General features: G+C 35.9%; 1 non-coding gene across 1 annotated transcript; it reads right to left on the bottom strand.

Annotated features, from left to right (window-relative positions):
• Nucleotides 1-1,108: 1,108 nt before the first annotated feature.
• On the bottom strand, nucleotides 1,109-1,215 carry LOC139850780 (small nucleolar RNA R71). The gene has a single exon (XR_011760161.1). It is a non-coding gene; the product is annotated as a small nucleolar RNA R71 (small nucleolar RNA).
• Nucleotides 1,216-6,118: the final 4,903 nt, after the last annotated feature.

Below are 6,118 nucleotides of genomic sequence, written 5' to 3'. Positions count from 1 at the left end.
AAGTCATTTCTTTTTATTTCTTATTTTCCGACGCCTTTTATTTTTCAACCCTTTTCTTTTTCTTTTTCGACGCACTCTTTTTCTTTCTTATTTCTCGCTATTCTAGTTTTAGGACATAGATTTTTTTTCTACTTCTTATCTAAATTTCTTAAAATTACGAAAATTTATTTTAAGTGGTTAAATTGATAGACATCAAAATTTTCTGGTTCGTAGTAATAGTTGGATTTGTACGTGGACCGGGTTATTGGAGCCAAACAGTCCTCAATTATATTGAGACCAAATGAATCCTGCCCCTCTGCTGCATCTTTTGGCTATTCGAAACGTGGGCAAAATCAGAAAAGTCTATTAATTGGATAACTTATATAATTTTTCTTTCCTTTTTAAAAACTAATAGGATATTCAGTGAATGCACCGAGCAAGACGTTCACCACCTTTTGTACGTTCACCACCTGTAACTAGATCAAGACATTTAGCAAATATTACCGCCGTTGATTTTTCTTTAGAATCGTCATCCAGTCGACCAAGTACTCCAATTCAAATTTCCGATAATCCATTTTTTGAACCCGACCTCACAATTGAGAATCCGGAGAATATTCAGGGACGATTCATAGATCCTGAACCATTAAATTTTCCTCCGGAACCACCAATCATTCAAACAGAGATTGTTGAGGAACGAACCATTAAATCAGAATCCTCTAGTGATTCCGATTCAACAAATTCAATTATGGAGAATCTAGAACCTTTAAGTATGGAAGACCGAATGAGAGCTAAACGCACTGGCCAAGGTCACGCAATTACTCATCCAGACATTAATGCGCCAGATTATGAAATCAAAGGACAAATTCTACACATGGTGACTAATCAATGCCAATTTAGTGGTGCATTGAAGGAAGATCCAAATGAACTTCTACGTACCTTTAATAGGATCTGCACTCTATTTAAAATCCGAGAAGTGGAGGATGAACAGATATATCTCATGTTATTTCACTGGACTTTAAAGGGAGAAGCCAAAGATTGGTTGGAATCTTTACCTGAAGGGGCGATTGATACATGGGACGTTTTAGTTGAAAAATTTCTTAAACAATTCTTTCCGGCATCTAAAGCCGTAAGACTTCAAGGAGAAATTGTTAGGTTTACACAGAAACTAAATGAAACTCTATATGAGGCGTGGACAAGATTTGGAAAGTTATTAAGAGGATGTCCGCAACATGGTTTAGACACCTGTCAAATAGTACAAATATTCTACCAAGGATGCGACATCACTACAAGGAAAGACATCGATATAGCAGCTGGTGGTTCTATTATGAAGAAAATCGAAACTGATGCTTACAAAATTATTGATAACACTGCTTCCCACTCACATGAGTGGCACCAAGAAAAAGATATCGTTAGATCATCTAAAGCAGCTAGAGTCGATTCTAGCCATGACTTAGATTCCATTTCCGCAAAGATAGATGCTGTCGAGAGACGAATGGAAAAGATGACTAAGGATATTCACTCAATACGAATTAGTTGTGAGCAGTGTGGAGGACCACATTTGACAAAAGATTGTCTTAGTATTGAATTAACAATGGAACAAAGAGAGAATATTTCATACATAAACCAAAGGCCTGAAAATAATTATCAGAATAATTATCAACCGCCAAGACCGATTTACAATCAAAATCAGAATTATAACCGAAATATTCTATACAACAACCAACAAGGTCCTAGCAATCAACAAGTATCTAACAATACTTACAACCAGCAAAGACCTAATTTTCAAAACAAACCACCACAACCCGATGATAAAAAGCTGAATTTAGAAGATATGATGATGAAGCTAGTTGAAACTCAAACGCAGTTTTTCACATATCAGAAACAAACTAATGAACAAAATGCTCAAGCATTTAGAAATCAACAAGCTTCTATTCAAAACTTAGAACAAGAAGTAAGTAACCTAGCAAGGTTAATAGGTGAAAGAAAACTGGGAAGTTTACCTAGTGATACAAATGCTAACCCCCGGAATGAAACAGCTAAAGCCATTACCACAAGAAGTGGTACAACACTTAAACCACCTGAAATACCTGTAACTTCTGATGAAGCTATTCCTACTCCACAAGAACCACAACCTGAACAAGATAAGGAAAAAGAACCGGTAGTTGAAAAGGTTAATGAAGATAACACAGTTAAGGCTAAACCTTATGTTAAACCATACCAACCACCACTTCCTTACCCGAGTAAAATGAAGAAAGAGAAACTTGAAGCCGAGCAATCCAAATTCTTGGATATGTTTAAACAGATAAATGTAAATCTTCCTTTCATTGATGTGATTTCAGGAATGCCTAGATATGCTAAATTCTTGAAAGATCTAATCACAAATAGAAAGAAAATGGAAGAACTCTCGGCCGTTACTATGAATGCTAATTGTTCAGCAGTGCTGTTGAATAAGATACCAGAAAAATTATCTGATCCAGGAAGTTTCACAATTCCATGTTTTCTGGGTAGTCTTAGTTCAATAGAAGCATTGGCAGACTTAGGTGCTAGTATAAATTTAATGCCGTATTCACTATACACTAAACTAGACCTTGGAGAATTGAAACCAACAAGAATAAGCATACAACTAGCCGATAGATCAATAAAATATCCTAGAGGGATAATGGAGAATATGCTAGTTAAAGTTGGTACTTTAGTATTTCCAGTAGATTTTGTTGTTCTGGACATGGAAGAAGATTCTCAAGTTCCTCTCATATTAGGAAGACCATTCTTAAACACGGATAAAGCAATGATAGATGTGTTCGGTAAAAAACTGACCCTAAGTATAGAGGACGAGAGTGTTACCTTTTCAGTTGATAGAGCAATGCAACAACCGCAATCTGCAGATGATACATGTTATTATATTCAAACTATAGATTCACATGCAGAATTGTTAGAAGAATTTCCAGAATTACAAGGAACAGGAGAATGTTCTTTAGGAGAAGGAACTGAACAAATTGATGAAGCTGAAATGTTAGCTACACTTATAGCTAATGGATATGAACCAACAACAGAAGAAATTCAAATGCTAAAAGAAGAAGACAGATATCGATATAAATCATCGATAGAAGAACGACCGACATTAGAGTTAAAGCCACTTCCAAACCATTTGGAATACGCTTATTTACATGGTAAATCTGAATTACCTGTAATAATATCGTCTTCTCTTACTGAAGATGAGAAATCACAACTCATTTCTGTGTTGAAAGCTCATAAACCAGCTATTGCATGGAAGATTCATGATATAAAAGGAATAAGTCCTTCGTATTGCACACATAAAATCCTTATGGAAGAAGGTCATAAAACGTATGTGCAACGCCAATGAAGACTAAATCCGAATATGCAAGATGTTGTTAAAAAAGAAATAATTAAACTGCTAGATGCAGGTTTAATTTATCCAATCTCTGATAGTCCATGGGTAAGCCCAGTTCATGCGTGCCTAAGAAGGGTGGCATGACTGTCATTACAAATGAAAAAAATGAGCTTATTCCTACTAGGACTGTAACAGGATGGCGTGTATGTATTGATTATAGAAAATTAAATGACGCCACCAGAAAAGATCAATTTCCCTTACCTTTTATTGATCAAATGTTGGAAAGATTAGCCGGAAATAGTTACTATTGTTTTCTTGATGGATTTTCCGGATATTTTCAAATTCCAATAGCACCCGAAGATCAAGAGAAAACTACATTCACGTGCCCTTATGGTACTTTTGCTTACAAACGCATGCCATTTGGACTTTGCAACGCCCCTGCAACCTTTCAAAGGTGCATGATGGCGATTTTTCATGACATGATAGAAGAATGCATGGAAGTTTTCATGGATGACTTTTCAGTCTTCGGTGATACATTTGAATCATGTCTAGCTAATCTTGAACGAATGCTGATTAGATGCGAACAATCAAATCTAGTACTTAATTGGGAGAAATGCCATTTCATGGTTAAAGAAGGCATCGTTCTTGGACATAAAATTTCAAAGGAAGGAATTGAAGTGGATAGAGCTAAAGTAGATGTAATTGCTAAACTTCCACATCCCACCAATGTTAGAGGAGTTAGGAGTTTTCTAGGGCATGCCGGTTTTTACCGACGTTTCATAAAAGACTTTTCTAAAATTGCCACTCCTATGAATAAACTCCTAGAAAAGGATGCTCCATTCATCTTTTCAGATGAATGCATCAAATCTTTTAATATTCTTAAAGAGAAACTCACTAATGCACCGATCATGATAACACCAAATTGGAATCTACCGTTTGAACTAATGTGCGATGCAAGTGATTTTGCAATGGGAGCCGTTTTAGGACAAAGGATTGAAAAACGATTTCAACCTATATATTATGCTAGTAAAATGTTACAAGGAGCACAAACGAACTATACAACTACTGAAAAAGAACTCCTTGCTATTGTCTTTGCTTTTGACAAATTTCGTTCATATCTCGTTCTAGCAAAAACGGTGGTCTATACCGACCATTCTGCTCTTAGATACCTATTTTCGAAACAAGATGCCAAACCAAGATTAATCCGTTCGATCTTACTCTTACAAGAGTTTGATATTGAAATCCGAGATAAAAGAGGAGCAGAAAATCTCGCCGCTGATCATCTTTCTCGTCTTGAAAATCCCGAATTAGAAGCTCTAAATGAATCGGCCATACAAGACAACTTTCCTGATGAATATCTATTGAAGATAGATTATAATGAAATACCATGGTTTGCAGACTATGCAAACTACTTAGTATGTGGATTCCTTGAAAAAGGATTATCGTACCAAAAACGAAAGAAATTCTTCAGTGATATAAAACACTATTTCTGGGAAGATCCACATTTGTTTAAAAGTTGTCCAGATGGAATAATATGCCAATGTGTATTCGAAGATGAAGCCAATCAAATCTTAAATCATTGTCATACAGGACCAACAGGAGGGCACTATGGGCCTCAACTAACAGCAAGAAAAGTTTATGATGCTGGATTCTATTGGCCTACAATTTACAAAGACGCACACCTACTTTGAAAATCCTGTGATGCTTGTCAAAGGGCCGGAAAAATAAGTCAACGTGATGAAATGCCACAAAATGTCATTCAAGTATGCGAAGTATTTGACATTTGGGGTATTGACTTTATGGGTCCATTTCCAAAATCTCATAATAATCTCTATATTCTCGTAGCCATTGATTATGTATCTAAATGGGCGGAAGCACAAGCTCTCCCAACTAACGATGCACGAGTTGTAGTCAACTTTTTAAAACGTCTTTTTGCAAGGTTTGGAACACCGGAAGCTTTAATAAGTGATCGGGGAACTCATTTTTGTAATAATCAACTTGAGAAAGTTCTCAAAAGATATGGAGTAACTCATAAAATCTCCACCGCATATCATCCACAAACAAGTGGACAAGTTGAAAATACCAACCGAGCTTTAAAACGTATTCTAGAAAAAACCGTAGGATCAAATCCGAAGGAATGGTCCATTAAATTGGAGGATGCACTCTGGGCTTTTAGAACAGCCTACAAAACTCCAATTGGAACCACACCTTTTAAACTCGTCTACGGAAAAGCATGTCATCTTCCAGTAGAAATTGAACACAAAGCATTTTGGGCTTTGAAGACATGTAATCTTGATTTACATGAAGCCGGACGTCTACGATTAAGTCAACTAAACGAATTAGAAGAATTAAGACATGAAGCATACGAAAATTCGTTAATCTATAAAGAAAGAACGAAGAAATGGCATGATAAAAGAATCAGAAGTTCAAAAGAATTTAAAGAAGGAGACAGAGTTCTTCTTTTCAATTCACGATTCAAGCTATTTCCTAAAAAATTGAAATCAAGATGGTCTGGACCATTCATAGTTAAAAGAGTTTTCCCATACGGAACGATAGAATTAATAAATTCAAATGGAATTGAATTTAAAGTTAATGGTCACAGAGTTAAACACTACATAGATAGTCCAATGGAAGTCGACAACGAAGTTAATCACAATTTCGATACCACAGCTAACTAAGTGTGAGGAGAATCAAGTCTTTTAAGGATTTTATGTATTTCTGTTAGAGTTAGATTGTCTGTTTTCGTGTAGTTCTCGAAAATGGAACCCGAATGGTCTTTCCCTAGCAGAC

The sequence above is a fragment of the Rutidosis leptorrhynchoides genome, chromosome 5, assembly GCF_046630445.1.
Source record: "Rutidosis leptorrhynchoides isolate AG116_Rl617_1_P2 chromosome 5, CSIRO_AGI_Rlap_v1, whole genome shotgun sequence".
Classification (NCBI taxonomy): domain Eukaryota; kingdom Viridiplantae; phylum Streptophyta; class Magnoliopsida; order Asterales; family Asteraceae; genus Rutidosis; species Rutidosis leptorrhynchoides.
Note: the sequence above shows the minus strand (reverse complement) of the source record. Positions and strands in the feature narration are given on the sequence as shown.